Below are 14,591 nucleotides of genomic sequence, written 5' to 3' on the forward strand. Positions count from 1 at the left end.
TTTGTCTGGATAAACCCAGACCTTTGGGTTTTGTGATTAAGGCTGTAATTTTATTCACAGCTTTATTGAACTTCACTTCTGAGTGAACATACACAGGATTGCACTGCAAGTTTCCCACAAGGCTCTCTAGTGGCAAGTTAAGAAGCAGTGTATAGTCATCCCTCCACACCTCAACGTGTCTCTCCTGCCTACAATTGCATATGAATGCATACCTTCCAGAAGTTAATTAGGTCTGGAGTTTACCTCAGCTATTGCTTGAACCTCTACAGTATTTGCTCATCAAGAGATCTCTTAACTCTCTTGAAAACATCAATCATCTTTATAACATCGCTGTAGGCATTACCTGTACAGCTTGAGAAAATGAAGCATGTCACAGAACAAGTTATCTGCAGAACTGGGAATACCAACGTACAATCCCTACTCTTATTCCCACGCTTGTAAAGCAGGGAGTTGAAAAAGAAACACAAAACAAAATGCCATCCCTTTTACACTAAGAATCGATGTCAAGCATCCAATATTTTCAACAACATATCTCAATTTGGGCTGAAGTGTGAGGAAGTATTCTACAACAGGACAGAACTGGCACCGTCTTACAATTCTGACATTCATTAAAAAAATAATTGGAGTATTATTTACTGTATACAGGCTAAAATGTATTAGCATTTTGTTTTATTAGCTATGTTTCCTTAAAATCTATTCATTGCCATATCCAAAAAGCTACAATGCTGACACAAACATCTAAGGTACATCTCTATAATTTTTTTGGGGGGGGAGGGTATATTTGATGTGTGTTGAACTTACATAAGCTTCAAATAGGTAATAACAATTGTTACTCAATTAAAAAAAAGACACGAGTGAATCTTAATGAGTGAAGCAGGCTTAGCCATTTATAAAGCACAATGCTGTATAAAGGTAAGGCATGGAAAACCTTCATCTTGTGGGCCTAATCACGCTTCCCCATTTGGCTCATGAGGCCATTTTGATCACATCATGCTCATCTGCTCCATGCCCAACACCATATGAGAGACCTGGCTCAGCTGAAGTGGTGTAGTGTTTGGCGTGCCTACAAAGGCCTGTGCAAAGTGCTATGCACAAGTGTGTAGCAAGATGTGACAATCAGCTGACTCGGGGGTCTTCACAGCATCCAACATAAGCTGATCATTTGTGCTTTACAGGTTGAGTCTTTGACTGCAATATTTGATTTCAAACCATGAGGACAAAAATATGGGGGGCTTATCTAACATCATTGTGGCCCTGCCCACCTGACCATGGAGTGGGATGGGAGAAATACTGATCTGAAACACCAGTCAGATCCAGTTCCCCATCCCTGCTGTAGGTCAAGTCATGCCTATATTTGCTGGGGTTGTGGTGCAATACTAAAATATGACTTTAACACAGGCATAGGCAAAGTCGGCCCTCCAGATGTTTTGGGACTACAATTCCTATCATCCCTAACCATTGGTCCTGTTAGCTAGGGATGATGGGAGTTGTAGTCCCTTCAGATAAGGGCCGAGTTTGCCTATGCCTGCTTTAACACTTATCACACTTCGGCTCACATGTTCTCGCTCTATGGTATGGATATAGGGAGAGGATTAGAACCACTTTTTATTAAATTAATTTGTATTTACTTTTACGCTATGGTTTTAGAACAAGCCAGGATAATACTCAATAGCATGATCATGGCTTATTTGAAAAAAACAGTTTACTCAAACCAAAATCCCCCTAAATCCATATGTAAATAACTCTGGTTAGTTTAAAATGTGGAAGTGGAAGTTGAAGCTTCCAATTGCCTTTTTGCAGCTAGATCAAAGGAAGACAGGGGAGAAGGGTTCATGTGAGCCCAAAACCCAGCCGACTCATGCTCATAACGCTATGAACTGGCATAGTGAAAGACACAGATTGGCAAATAGTCCAACCTAGCATAGGAAGTCATATTAAAAGAGTGCTAAATTATTTCTACTGCCAAAGGATAACATTTATTAGCATTTTATTCTAAGAAAATATGATTTTAGTAGAGACAATACATAGTCGTGTGCTGCCTAATCCTGTTCGTGCTTATTCAGAAGAAAGCCCCATTGAGATCAATGAAAATTTTACTCTATGTGCTTTTGAATGTAGGCCAAGACTGCACTTCTGTTCACACCTACAAAGGAGTAAGTGCACTGATCAGCACTGGACTTGTTTTTAGTGAATATACAATGGATCGGTCTGTAATGGTCCTAATCCCTAAATACGAGCATTTTCCTATGTAATTCTAGGGAGAAATTGTACCAAATAGAGGACACGTATGTACCTAGCACAACATATTGTGTGTGTTGTATATATGTAGTATAGCATAGTGATTGAGTGGCTGAGCCACAAATAAGAAATTCCTGGTTTGAAATTTGCCTCTGCTTTCATTAAGTCATGTGGCAATCTGTCCCAGGCATTGCCTTCTCTGACTGATAAGTTCTCCAGGATCTCAAACAGAGATGGGTCTGTCATGTCACCTATTTTCCTTTTAACTAGAGATGGCAAAAAATTCAACTAGAGACTATTTGCACATAAAGATGTTCTCTGTCACTAAACTATGGCCCCTCCATGTAAGAAGGTGTCACTTCCACATCCTGATAATCTAAAATAGAAAAAAGTTACTCAAAATCTGTCAGTGCCTCAGTAATGAAAAGCCCAATGATCTCACAATAAGCGTTTTAAAAAAGACGCCTGGTGATTTACAAAAATAGCCTGTTCCACAAAAGGAGAGGCATGATTTCACACTTAGCTTACTTCATGACAGCCAAAGTCTTTACAGTTAAGAGGCCTGGTCTGTATGTTACATTTTAATGATCTGGGAAAATAATTATCGGCGTTAACATCTCTCTCCAACTTTATACAGAATAGAGAGAGAAATGAAAAATGTGGTCTTTCATTTGGCATTATCTTATTTTGGGAACCCACTAGGCAAGTGAGATATTTTGTTGGGAAGTAATTATCCTTTGCTGTGCAACTCAACAGATTAAATTGATATAGAAACCACTCTTTAAAAAAACTATGGCACAATCTTTTGTGTTACAATAATGCATCCTCCAACGTTTGTCACAAATAATTTAAAGGAGAGTTTTGCTTGCCACAAGGCACTTCCAGTAATTAAATGATTTGGCAGCCTGACGCTATAAATGAAGCAATCATTTTTGATGTCCTAAGTATGCACATTTACACACAGTGACCCAAGTACTTTCACAAATGCATGCTCCAGATCTCTCTCTGGGAGGAAACAGAACATAAATTTCTCTTCGAAGCAATCAACAGAATAATACTAGACACTGCCTTTGAATACACAGGAACTTGCAATGTAGTATTGACTCCTAAAGTGTTCATTTCATTGCAATGCACCACAAAGTTATTCCTATTATGCTCCAAAGAAGGAAAGGGAGGGAGAAGGGGAGGCAAGAAAGGATTTGAGGTGCTGACCAGATTGACATCCCCAATCCATATTGACTTATGAATAGGAAGCCCCAATGGGAGGACGAGGGCAGAAGCAGCGGGTATAATGCGAGCAGCTTTGCATGCCTTGCCCATGCTGGATGGCTTTAATAAGGATCTGGCAGGAAGCATTTAGCCACCCAGATTGAACAAACAAAACAAGCTCACAAAAAGAAACCCATCTCCTCTCTGCCCGCTCACTATTCAGCACCACCTGAAGCAACCAGCAGCAGCAACAACACCACAACCTCTTCCTTTCTTAGAACTTGTCTCAAGGCATTCCCAGGTTCTGCACAAGCTTTTCCCAACCCCAGTTGAGAACCATCAAGTCGCTGTTGCAACACAGGAAAACTGGAATGCACCGGAGACACATTTGGGGGAAGGGGATAATTCATAAAGGCCAGGGAATATTTGCCTGCCAACTCCCCCTTCCCTCTTTCCCAGCTTGTTAAAAAGGCCTCGCAATCTGACAGCTGCTCGCATGAAAAACAAGAGTCGCTCTCTCTCTACTCCACCCCTCCCCTTCCCCGCTTTCCGACTTACTATCCTGAGCTCCTCCTCCTGCGGCTTGCTCAAAACACCCATCCCCGGGCATGCACAGGGCAGTCACCACTTTTCCCCTGGCGCGCTGGGACGGAAGCTTTAATGAAATTAAAAAATGCCCACTGTATAAGGCAGGCCTAACCCTCTCCACGCCACACACATACCCCTCCCTCCGCTTCGCTCCTCCCCAGCCACCTATAAAAGCCACCCTTGCGCGGGACTCCCAACAGAGCCAAAGCAGTGCCGGTCACAATTTACATTCACACACACACACACACACACACACACACACACACACACACACAAAAACAAACCGATCTTCTCGGAGCGCAACACACGGCCGTCCGCCTCCTCACAACAGGTCTGGCTTCGCTTCGGGTACACTTCCCGAGGCGCTGCAACGTCTCGACTTTCTGAAGCCTCCGGGTCAACGAGGCTGGTCTCCCGCCAGAATACAAAGGCGCAAAGGCAGAGAAATAAAGCGCAGGCACATTCTCCCTCCCGCCGCGAGGAAAGCAGCCCTTTCCCCCCAGATAACCCGCGGCGCCAAACTTCGCCCTCCTCCCATCCTGAGAAGAAAAAGAGAGAGAACGAGACTCACCTTCTCATCCACGCAACTTTCGACAAGCGACCGGTCCTTTCCCTGCCAACGTCGGGAAGGGGGCGAAATATATCTATCTATATATGTCTTTTTAAAAAAGCAAAACAAACTGGATCTCGCTGAGGGCTCTCGCGGTGGCCGCTGAGGTGGTCTGTAGAAAAATGTGCGCCTCAAAGAAGGCGCCGGTCACATACCGACTTGCTCTCCGATCAAAAAATAAAATGAAATGGAAACAACAGCCAGCTGCCTCGCGAAGCGAAGTCTTGCACAGGAGGAGTTTTAGATATGCCTATGTACACGCGCATATAGGCATGCATATACATAGACATAAAAGGAGGGGGGGACAGAAATGGATATAGACATATAAAAGGGAGGGGGCGGGGAAGTGGAAGAGGGTGGTGGTGGTGGAGGAAGAAGAGGCTGCAACGGCGAAAAGGGATGTGGGGGGAGGCAGAGAGAGAGAGGTGGCAGGGGGGAGCCACGCAGGGCTTGCTCTGCTGCTGCAGCGCTCGGGGGCTTCTGTGCACAAGGCGAAGGCGGTGGCGGAGGCGGCGGCGGCGGCAGCTCCGCGCTTCTTCGCAGCCCGGCGGCGTCGTATTGTTGCTGCTGCGGCTGCGGTTGCTGCCCCCGTCCTGTTGGTTCCACTGACTCTCCCGGTGGCTCGCGCTCTTCCCAATGGAACGCCGCCTACTCCCCTCAATCGCTACATTGTTGACATTCGCAGGCTGACATCATCCTCCTCCCACCGCCGCCGCCGCCGCCACTACCAACTACCACACACACTCACATTCATGCATGCATGCATACAAGGCATAGAATCCACCCCGCCTTCCCCCCCGCCATTCACAATAACGCCGCGCAAATCGCGTAGCGCACGCTCCTAAGGCGGCGCGGGCCCGCACGCGCACAACCGGGCGTAAACCAGCTCTGCGAATAGGAGCTCCTGCGCTGGCATTCTCTCCCAGGGCTCCTGCCCGCATGCGCACAGCGGCCTCAGTGATTCCAAGCGCTGCTCCTTTGCTCCTAACTTTTCTCTCCCTCCTCCTTTTCTGTTCACGCAGCTATCGAAAGGCACACTGGGAATTGTAGTCCTCCTTTTCCCTCCCCCCTCTCCTTCCTCACTTTTGCGTTTGTGGAAGAGCAAGGGAAGGGGAACTCGTTTGTAACGCAGCCCCAGCGGGACAATAAAGCAGCCACAGCCGCTGTGTGTGTGTAGCCGAAAGGGGCATGAGGTCATTGTTTCTGTGCTGAACGACTGGCGAGGACTTGGTTCCTGAGAGGTGCATTAGGCGAATTCTGAATACCACCTCCTTCTCCATCATAAACTGAAACGTGTTTAATAAAAACGTGGCAAGCGCGAAGCCCTAACATAATAAAGTGGTACTCACCAATATGTGCTAAACGAAGTGCTTTCGTGGAATAATAAATGGGCTTAGATTATGGGCCAAGACAACACAAGCATCAATGGGCGATAAATCGATAGGTGTTCTAATTTTTCTAAAGCTGCATTGTAAAAAGAGCTCTCTCTCTCTCTCTCTCTCTCTCTCTCTCTGTGTGTGTGTGTGTGTGCGTGTGTTTGTGTGTGTGTAACATTAAATAGCTTTTATATTGTAAACCACCCTGTGATCTTGGGATGAAGGGAAGTATATAAACTTAATAAAAAATAAAATAAACAAGTAAATTGGTATAAATAATATACTGCATTGATAACAGGAGGAACATACATCTGCTGCCTCTGGAGCTGTGGTGGCATCAGAGAGAGAGATCCAGCTACAGCCCCCACACCTTACATGGTGGTCACTGGGGCAGTAAATTGTTTAACTTAGTATTGGCTTGATTTTATTTTTGCAAGCCTTTCCATTGTCCTGGCTTTATACCTCAACTTTCCCTCCTTTAAAAAAAACAAAATAAAACAAAAAGCCCAGGTACTTTACATCCTGCACTGTGTGATGACCAGTGGCGTAGCGTGCGGGGTGCCAGGGGTGCCGGCCGCACCGGGCGCAACATCTGGGGGGGGGGGCGCGCTCGCTGTCTCCGGAGTCGCCGAAGAGCCTCGGGCGCAGGCTGTAGCGGAGCCGCATGTCTCGCGGAACCGACGAGCTGTGCGCGCGTCCGGGCTGAAGGCGCCCGGCAGGCAGCGGCTCTCAGCGCTCGCCGCGGAGGACGCGCCAGGCAGCCCCTCCTCACAGCCCCGCCTCCGCCGCTGCTGCTGCAGCTGCTGGGCCGTTGCATTTTCCTCGCCTCTCTGCCCCCCTCCTCCTCCGGGCAAGCGGCGTCGTTTGGGCGGCAGCGCCAGCGGCAACTCGCATGTTAGGGGTTAGGGGGGGCGCAAATTACTTGCCTTGCCCCGGGTTAGGGGGCGCAAATTACTTGCCTTGCCCCGGGTGCTGACAACTCACGCTACGCCGCTGGTGATGACATAGTACCTGCCATCCTCCTTTTCCACATTTTGCCATAATTGCAAGGGCTTTTGCCAAAGTTTTCCAGGTATGACACAAAGGCACCCCAGGGCAGCCTCTACAACCCAGCACCATAATGCAAAGTCCTCTGGGCAGCTTACAAGTAGAATAAGGGAGGGAGGAATGAAAAGAATAAGACCAAAAGGCTATTACTATTCAAAGTTCAAAAGCATGTAAGATCAGAAGTGACCCATGCACCGCAGAAGGAATGCCTCCCTGCAGCTGTTAAATTAGCTGACCATAGTTTGCTACCCAGATAGCAGCACCAATTGCCGCTGTCTTGAATAGGTCGTTTCTTATGTTGTATGTGTGTAAGCTTTACATAGAAAGGTAACAAACACATATAGCGGTATCTCGGGTTAAATACATAATTCGTTCTGGAGGTCCGTCCTTAACCTGAAACTGTTCTTAACCTGAAGCACCACTTTAGCTAATGGGGCCTTCTGCTGCTGCCGCGTCGCTGGAGCACGATTTCTGTTCTCATCCTGAAGCAAAGTTCTTAACCTGAGGTACTATTTCTGGGTTAGCGGAGTCTGTAAGCGGAAGAGTATGTAACCTGAAGCGTATGTAACCTGAGGTACCACTGTACTCTATAGCCAAGTAGGCAGCCCCCTTTCCCACCCCCGACCCCCAAGTGTTGATGGGGAGGGGTGATTTTCATTTGGCCCATGGTGTAGAAGACGAAGGGTTAACTAGGTAAGTCCTGAAGCATATGTAACCCGAGGTACCACTGTATTGGCCAGTGGACTTCCTACATTTCATGACCTACACCTTTTCTTTTCTCTTTTTCATTTTATCTCTAGGTGTATGTATATCTGTATGCGTTTGTGTGTACACCATACATATATATGAGATACATGCATATATCTGTCTGCCAACTTGAGGATAATACTCCATGTGTTTGATGAACCCTAATCTATATACATTTAAGCACATTATCCCTCTTAGTCTTTACAATGTTGCAATATTGTATTTGCTGCTACACACTAATTACACTATCCCTCTGTGATTCAATGAGAGAGAGCACTCATTCATGCTTGATTCATTGATCTGTTGATTTCTCACTTATCTCTTTAATGTTCCTTGAACTTTCTTTCAAGATATTGCAATATTGGCGTATGAATCTCACCCTAGCCAAACAAAGCAATAAATATATGAAATGAAGATAGTCATCACTAATTGTGCTCATTATCGCAACATACTGTGAAATGCAGGAAAGTAACTCTCCAACACCTCTTAATGGAGAGTGGATGTGGGATTTATTGATAGCAAGCAGAAAACAACCTCATAATGCACACATTAAAAAGCAGCATTGAGCCAGGAAAACGAATTTGAACCCTGAGTAACTGATGGAACAGGGAGCAGCCTTGTTGTTTTGACATTTTTCCCCCTGTGGGTTGTATTTAAATGTTTATTTCATAAATCAAACATTCCCAAATCCATTATCTCACCTTTCAAAGTTGATCAGACCTACATGTGCATAACTTAATTTGGACCATGCTTCATATTTCTGAGGATAAAAACAGAAGAAGAACCTGCTAGATCTGGCTCCAAGTCCATCAAGTGCACCAAAGTCTAGCCTTATAAAGTGATCCAAGTGCCAGTGAGTTTTACAGTTTCCCAATGTGCAGCATGAAGAAGTACTTTACCTGTCCTGAATCTTCAAATATTCAGCTTCGTTAGGTGACCCCAGATTCTAATATTCTGAGAGATGAAGAAAACTCTCTTTATTAAATTCCTTTATCTCTCCACTTTCTCCAAACTATGCATAATTTTACACAGCTCTATCATGTTTCCCCTTCCCTTGTACTCCCAACTAAAAAGCTGCAAATGTTGGAACCTTTTTTAATAGGATAGTCACTCCAGCCCCTTGATCATTTGGTTGCTTAATACTGAACCTATTTCAACCATACAATACCCTTTATGAGGTGCAGCAGCCAGAACCAAACACTGTATTCCAAACATGGTTGCACAATAGATTTGAATAATGGCATAAAGATATTGGCAGTTTTATTTTAAGTCCCTTCCCTAATTATCCCTAGTATAAAATTTGCTTTACTCATAGCTGATTTTCATTGATCTATTCATCACAATTCATGACCTTTTTCCTGATCAGTCCCTGCCTGTTCAGTCCCTATTAGTGTTTATGTGAAATTAGGATTTTTGGTTCCGATGTGCATCACTTTACACTTGCCCACATTGCATTGCATTTGCCATTTTAATGACCATTTACTCAGTTTCAAGAAATTGTTTCGGAAACCCTCACAACTGCCTTTTCTTCTTACCATTTTCAGATGGATTTTAAGACTGAATAATGTTTACAGTGGTGTGTACCGGTAAAAATGTGCTAGAAAAGATTTCAGATTTGTTCAGATTTAGGACTGTAACAGCTTCAAACCAAGACATCTAAAAAGGAAGAATTTTCAGTTTGCTAACATCAAGCAAAATTGAACGGGTGTTAGGCACCTGCAGGGGATTTTATATCTTTTAAAAAAATGTTTCCATTCAGATTTTAATTCAGCACCACCTTTGTATTCTGCTTTGTTCTTCCCACACTTTGACAGGAGAGCAGACAATTTGCTGAGCTTATTGTTGCTTTAGCATGAGGAGGGATTCTTGTTGTTCTAGTGATGAGTCATGCAGGATATAGCAGATGGCATAAAAAGTGAAGCCACAAAGATATGAAAATACTAATGAGGTTGAGGAAGAAGATTGGTGTAATGAGGCTGAGTGAGTGAAAGCCAATAGAAATGATGTAGGTCAGTGGAAAGAGGAAATCCAGCAGGCACAGCACGGCTGGGCTTGAATTTGCAAGATCAGAGAGTGAAGAAACACAATGGATGGAGGAGGGAGAAAGAAGAAAGAATGATTGTCTAAGCATAACCAGAAGAAGTTGTGAGACAACAAACTAGTGAAGCCAAAGGGCAATCTTGGGTTTGCAGAGCTGGAAAAATCCTCGTGGACCTGAGCCGATGCAGTATAAGAAATGGCATCACACACAAAAAAGAATTAATTAATAGAATACAAATCCCACTGTTTCTTAAATCTGCATACCTCCAAATAATATATAAGGATTTACTGTAACTTGCATTCTGCAATTCCAGTAAGCAATAAACAAAATCCAGTTTTCAATTAACCTATTACCTCGGTGCCTACCTCCCCTAACTTTAATTAAGGATTTTAAGTAAACATTGTACCTTGAACTGAATGAAAATGAAAGGACTTTATAAAAGACAGGTCTTTGTTATTTGTTTGTTTATTTATTCAGAAAATGAGAGGTTTTGATATCGTAGGAATATATATATATATATATATATATATATATATATATATATATATATATATATATATTGCTTCCGTAGATTTTCACGGGTACAGGAATGCAGGTTTTGGTGTCTTCGGGTGTCTTCCCGTGTAAGAGTTGGGGTGTCTAGGCGACGTTTCGACGAGGTCTCACTCGTCATCTTCAGGCTGGTGCTTTCGGCTTCTTGTTACTAGAACAATTAATATATATAATATTAATTGAAATTGATTGCGTATTACTACTTTCACGTTGTTTCATATATATGAAACAAATAAATAAATGTTATCATTTGTGAACTGTATCCAAGTGCTTTAAAAGTACCGCATGGTGTGATTATGACCATAGTTAATAGTACTGAAATGCTGAGACACACAGGCAATAAAAGTCTGGAAAGTCCCTTTGTGATTGATACTTGGGTAGTTACTAATATTTTACAGCAGGGTGGTCCAATGCTTGGCCCAAGGGCCACATGCAGCCCTCAGTGCCTTTTTGGTGGCCCTTGGCAACATTTGACGCCCCACCCCAGTCTTCACATTGCCTTCCCAAAGCCCAGTTATCACTTTCCCAGCTTTGGGAAGCAGGTGGGAGGACTCTAGGATCATGCCAGAGCCTCATGCCTCCTTTTCAAAGCTCAGTGTCTTGCTTAGCTGGTTTTGGGAAGGCATCATGAGGGCCCGGGGGAGGGAAAAGCCATATCTACTCAGAAATAAGTCACACTGAGTTCAGTGGGGCTTCCTACCAGCTAAGTGGGTATAGGATTGCAGCCTTATACAGCTTCTTTAAATGTGTGATAATCATTAAAGTAAATGAGTGCTATCCGGAATCATTTATTGGAAATGAGTTTCATAAATAATAACATATGCATAGTTGACATATCACTTAAGAGGTATAACTTGTTGGAATTTTGTTTTTGACTTATTTTAATTGATATGGTAATTAGCACACATGGTATCCTACAGCAGGGGTGGGTAGATGGTAGATTTGGCTCTACTAAAGGATCTCTGGGTAATTTGCAGCTGATCAGCAAGTATTTCTGGCTCTCAATTCTTTAATAATAGCAACAACAAAGCAACTTACAATATTTTCATCTGAATTAGGCTGCTGAAATTAAGAAATTAAGGCTGCTGAAATTAAGTGGAAGGGCTGCAAGCTCAGCTCAGCTCAGGCTCTGTAAACAAATTCCTAGGCTCAGAATGTGCTCAGAAACACCCTATTATTTAATTATAACTATATATCTTTTTCATCTGGCACTGATTGGTAGCTCTTGGGGTTCCAAGAGCAAAATAAGTCGATCTGACAAGCCAAATGTCTGCTCATACCTGCCCTACAGTGTTCCTAAAATACATATAAAGCACATTTTACAACTCTGCAACCTGTGCAAGTCATTTGTCTGCAAGGAAGAATTTAAACCAGAGAATATAAATTGGAAGCTTGCTTATTCTGTTCTTTAATTCTTTACCATGCAAAACAGATTGCAAATGCAGAAGTTCGGGTTAAAGGTGTCAGCTGCCTCTATTGACAACCTATTTCCTACCGTGTAACTAAGTGATAGTGCACACACTTTGAATGCAAAATTCCTAGGTTCAAACCTTGGCATCTCCTGTTAAAGTTGGGAAAGATTCCTGTCTGAAATTCTGAAGAGCTGTGCCAGTCAGCAGGCAACACTGAGCTAGATGAATCCACCTTCTGATTTGTTACTAGGCAGCTTCCTCTGTCCCTATGCTTATGTGTTTATCCTATATGTAAACTGTTCCTTCTGTTTGTTAATAAGTGGTCTAGACTCTAGTCTTTCTCATTTAGGCAAATAAAGATCTAAAATGTATAAAGCTGGGTGGCAGTGGACTGCATCTACAAGCAGCGTCAGAATTTGTAATTAAATGACCAGAATCTGAAAAACATCTTCTATAAACCTAGAAATGCCCCTCTCCTCTGTGGATCAGCGGCAGCAGTCTCTTCATAAACCACTTTTGAAATTTAGGGGATGAAATATATATATGATATAGCTTGTAGGATAGCTGCATCATCATCATCATCATCAACAACAACAACAACAACAACATTGTCATCAACATCACTATTTGGCTTATTTGTAAGCCAAAAATTCTACTGAGCTAGTGCTAACTCATTGCATAAAGTGAATCAGTTCTTGGAGTCCCAATCAATTTTCTTGTGGCGCAAATGCCACAAATAAGATGGGGAAAATATAACTGGGGGAAAGTTTGATGTGGGAAACAATCCTAAAAAACCCACAATTTCTCTGATGTAATTTTTCATCACATTTAAAGTTGGATTTTGTATTTCCCGAAGGTCTCTTAATTTTACTTATTACAGTCAACATAGGCAAAGAGACTGTCTGCTACATTACAATGCCCCATTGAGTAATGGACTTATTAAATACAAAAGATTTCAAATGCATGTCTTCCTTCCTTCCTTCCTTTGCAAAATAAGTTTTAAGGGACAACATCCTTAGTTGAAAATGTGAAATGTGTGTTGGGTATTTGCTCTGTGGCATTTAAAAAAACAAAACAAAAACCTGATTACAAAGAACAGTTAGCATATCATCATTATGCAGCAAAATGCTATTTGCCTCCAAAGTCTGTAAAGTACATCCCACTCCCAACGTGCCTGTGTATATGTGTGTAAATCTGATGCAGCATTGTTCTAAATATAGTTCTGAGCGGCCCACTGCACTCTTTGCAGAGCTAGGTTTTGACATTCTATTCAGCCTGATAGAAAAAGAAGAGAAAAGAAAATAAAGACTTTATTGTGAAGGAAAACATACCCTCCAAAACGGTCAACATAGCACATGGGGGCGGGGGCAGGTAGGATAGTTGAATGGAATATTTTATCAAAGAAGGCCAATATATTTTAATTTAATCTTTAAAGATCAATGTTCAAAGTGATACTATCTAACCATAGAAATGCACTCCAGTCACACTCATCCATTATATTATGGAAGTCAAGATATCCTTCCCTAAAAGGCTTGATTTCTGAGCACTGTTTTCATTGCTGGCTCACCATAGGATGGAAAAAGGAAGGAAAGAAAGAAACCCCTTTAGGGCAAATATGAGCTACATCAAAGCAGCAGCACAGCAATGCAGCCTTTGTTACTACATGCTCCTTTCACCTACATTACCCATCCCATCTTGCCTTTAATTTGTCAGGGAAATAATAGTAATTCAGAACCTTTTCTAGGATCCATATCATCCATATAAATATATCAAACCACGAAAGTGCATGGGACATGCATGGGAGGTGATTCCTCTGCAGCTCCAAATTAAATGGAATGAAGTCCACTGCCAGACAACAGAGACTACCGGTAATTGTCTTTACATTTCTGTGCTTGGACCTAAAAAGCTGCCTGTACCATACCACTTGGGAGAGGCGTGGGGGAAGGAGCTGCTCTTGGACTGACGATACCTAAAGGCAAACAGAATTAGGACCAGTGGATCTGAAGAGTACTTGGAAGCGGTTGCCACTGATTTCATAATCCTGTGGTTTACTTTTGAGTAATGCATTTAGGGTTATAGAAGACTTCCTTATAAAACATAGGAAAAAGAAGAATGACCATTGTAATAACATCAGTAGGTAATAACATCACGTGGGTAGAAGATGTTCTTGGACTGGTATGGGAGACTCTTTAGAGAAGGTCACATCATCCTTAGCTGGGATGAAGGAAGATGTGTGCCCCCACCCTTCAGAAATTTAGCCATTGAGAAGACCAGCTATTGAGAACTGATTTCCCTAACACAAGGAAGATACTTGGCCACTTTTCAGTTTCCAGCAGTACTCCTGTGTGTGTGTGTGTGGTGGAAGGGTTTAGATGGCCTTCCAGTTCATTATGATAATCAAAGAGCATCATTAAATTACAAAGAGAGCGAGAGCACCTATTGGTCATCTCTTGGTCATATCTAATGTTGGGTAGGGTGAGAGTGCTTTTCAAACTGCAAGTTAATTAGGATTGCACCTCAAGTTATTTAAATATGTCCTTCTCATCTAAATACACATGGTGGGAAGAGTCACAGCTGTAAACTCAACCACTTTTTGGAAGGGGAAAGTGGTTTGAGAGCAAGCAGAGGTTCAGTCTGAGAGCATGGCCCCCAAATACAAGGTCACTTCCTCTTCAACTGGTGGGAAGCTAAAAAGCAGCCATCCATGGCTGGAAGTGCTAGGTTTTTTATGCTTTTTAATGGCTTCTTACAGGACTACCTGGCTTCATGCA

At 42.9% G+C, this 14,591-nt stretch overlaps 1 protein-coding gene across 3 annotated transcripts in view; it reads right to left on the minus strand.

Moving 5' to 3' along the window:
* The window catches only part of BACH2 (BTB domain and CNC homolog 2), a 236,600-nt gene that overhangs the window by 172,148 nt on the left and 49,861 nt on the right, over window positions 1–14,591 (minus strand). The window contains exon 1 of one of the 3 annotated variants that reach the window (XM_081186581.1): window positions 4,607–5,455. The exons of 1 other annotated variant lie outside the window; for it this stretch is intronic. The gene's annotated coding sequence lies outside the window, so the exon portion shown is untranslated. Of the gene's footprint in view, window positions 1–4,005; window positions 4,095–4,606; window positions 5,456–14,591 lie in introns of those variants that run through there. One more of the 3 variants, XM_081186584.1, reaches the window with a different exon arrangement.

This window comes from Podarcis bocagei (assembly GCF_964188305.1).
Source record: "Podarcis bocagei genome assembly, chromosome: 3".
NCBI classification, from domain to species: Eukaryota; Metazoa; Chordata; class Lepidosauria; order Squamata; family Lacertidae; genus Podarcis; species Podarcis bocagei.